This window comes from Cynoglossus semilaevis, chromosome 13 (assembly GCF_000523025.1).
Source record: "Cynoglossus semilaevis isolate Cse_v1.0 chromosome 13, Cse_v1.0, whole genome shotgun sequence".
In the NCBI taxonomy this organism is placed as follows: domain Eukaryota; kingdom Metazoa; phylum Chordata; class Actinopteri; order Pleuronectiformes; family Cynoglossidae; genus Cynoglossus; species Cynoglossus semilaevis.
The window spans coordinates 9,642,871-9,645,258 of record NC_024319.1 but is presented as its reverse complement, the minus strand read 5'-3'; the positions used below and the strand labels follow the sequence as shown (position 1 = coordinate 9,645,258).

The 2,388-nt window shown below is 34.3% G+C and overlaps 1 protein-coding gene across 2 annotated transcripts in view; it reads left to right on the top strand.

Moving 5' to 3' along the window:
* Positions 1-245: 245 nt before the first annotated feature.
* Positions 246-2,388, top strand: part of lars2 (leucyl-tRNA synthetase 2, mitochondrial) — a 28,517-nt gene continuing 26,374 nt past the window's right edge. Inside the window, exon 1 of one of the 2 annotated variants that reach the window (XM_017037581.2) lies at positions 246-326. The gene's annotated coding sequence lies outside the window, so the exon portion shown is untranslated. Of the gene's footprint in view, positions 428-2,388 lie in introns of both variants that reach the window. The other variant, XM_008323473.3, reaches the window with a different exon arrangement.

Below are 2,388 nucleotides of genomic sequence, written 5' to 3'. Positions count from 1 at the left end.
ACTGTCATTTTGCATCTCATCTGTGCATCTCATCTGTGTATTCATGAATAAATCAATTACATTTTGTGTATGTATCAATGATGTTGTCAAATTATTTTACATTTTAATATTTCTAATAATTAATACATTGTGAAATACAATGTGTACATGATATAATTCATGATATAATATAACACATGTACTTGTGTTTGGTATGTATGTATACTGTAAACTGCAGAAACACCGCCCCCTCTGTCAACCCACAGCATTTTAATAAAGTTTATTCAATCCAAGATGGCGGCGCCCGTAGCGAAGTCGTGACGCTTGGAGACGGGTCGTTCAAAGCGGTATTAAAGCTAAATATCTTTATTTTTTAAATAATGGGCCATCGTTTAACACTATACGGCATTGTGAAACGGAATATAAGTAACCGGAAGTAGAATATAAGGTACGTTTTTCGCTCAATGTAATTGTCGTCAATAGAAGCCGGGTTTTTGACGTGTGGAGAAATCCGGATTTTACTGACATATTGTGTACATTAATGTCACTGCAGTGTTTTTTGCAACGTAAATAAGAATTTTTGACGAGGACGTTTTTGTCAAAGTTTAACCTTGAGGTCGTTCATCTTTATATTAAGGGATATACTGACAATATACCCTGACAATGCGCAGTACTGACCTGTCATCAGTTGTTAATACTTCAGTACAATACCATCAGGGATACAACGTCCAGCAGATAAAATTAAAAATAATCAGTCATGACATGAGTCATTGTTGGACTGTATAAAATAAACAGTTAGTTTGTCTAACTGAATTGATATTTTGTTTCGTGTTTCCAGTATTTCCTGTGGTTGTATGCCGTTTTATTATTATTAGTGATATTTATTATTTTTAATTAACCAATGTCATCGCACATGACATTCATATATTTCGAAAAACATGTTAGATATTAATCAGTTGAATTAACTATTAAATGTCATTTCACTTTGTACCTAAATTAATTGTTGTTTTCTGATGCATGTTTCAGTGTTATCCCAGTTGTGCTTGGCCTAACTACACAAACTGTCACAGAAATGGCTTTACACGTTGACATAAATTTATAATTTAAATTTATAAGGTTAAACTAATCCTACATTGAAGTCAGTGTTCTGATTCATGAGCAGAGGGAGAAGTTGGTTGTTAAATATATTTTTGATGTGTTATAAGTACTGATGAGGCCCAGATGATACATGGTCTTTATTAGAGAAAGTTAAGTCACTCTTTTGAGGAGACTAAGACCTGATGTGTCTGGTCACCATAGTAACATTTTCTCAGTCTCTCGTCTCAGCCCACTCACACATAAACTCACATAATTGGGGATGATCACCAACTTGAATGTGCAACTCTTCCAGCCTCAGTCTGCCTGAGGGAACAGGACAGACTGCTGCTGCGGTGCTTATGGGTAATACTCAGGAGGATTTATTGAAAAACATTCCCTCAAGCTTTTGAAAAAAAAAGAGTAAAAGTGACGACAAAGTGTGTTGCTATACACTTCTTTGCATTAAAAAAACAGCTCAAAATTATGGATTTGGACAAAATGTTTTTTTTCTTGTCCTGATGAATAATTTGAGAATGTGTTCATACTTGCAGCATTTTTCTCACTTCGTTTTGTGGTAAACCTGTTGCTTCCTCTCTCGACATGCCCCTGTCTCCACTTCTTCATTGTCTGCTTCATTTATCTGCCCCAAAACCATATTCCCCACTCTAAGATAAGAATGACCTTTTCACCGAGTTCCTTATGGATATGTTTTCTTCCTTTGCATCTTTATCTTAGTCTGATCCCTGTATACAGATTATTACTTCTTCTCTACTTCACAGCTATAAAGGTCTTGTTTTCCAAGGTGAAAACATTGTGTTGACATGTCAGCGTAATGTCAGTCGTCCTTTTTTACCAAGGAGGAGGAGAAGAGTAATCTGATGAGAGCACAGTTGCCTTGGCAACTATACATGTGTGTATCTGTGTGTAAATAAAACTATAAATAAAATTAGGTTGAGATTTAACCTTTAGGTGGAAAATAATGATAAACCGTTTTATTTAAATCGCTCTTAGTCATCATGTTTTAATCTTTTTAAAGTTCCTTTATAACTACTTTAGTAACTCTAAGACAACATAAAATAACTTCAGAGCTTTAGGATATTTTAGAAACAGGAATGTTCTTTAAGGTCAAAGAACATAAGCAAACATTATGGTTTAATTTAAAGATTCTTCTGTTTCTAACCCTAACGCAAAACGTCTTCCCTCAAGCTGAACCTCCATTTTCCTTTTTTGGTTTTATTTACTTTATCTTCTTGGGAATTAAATAGCAGCTGATATTCTGAAATCTTAGAATTTTTCTTAATTCCTAAGATAGAAATGTGAGAAATTGACATC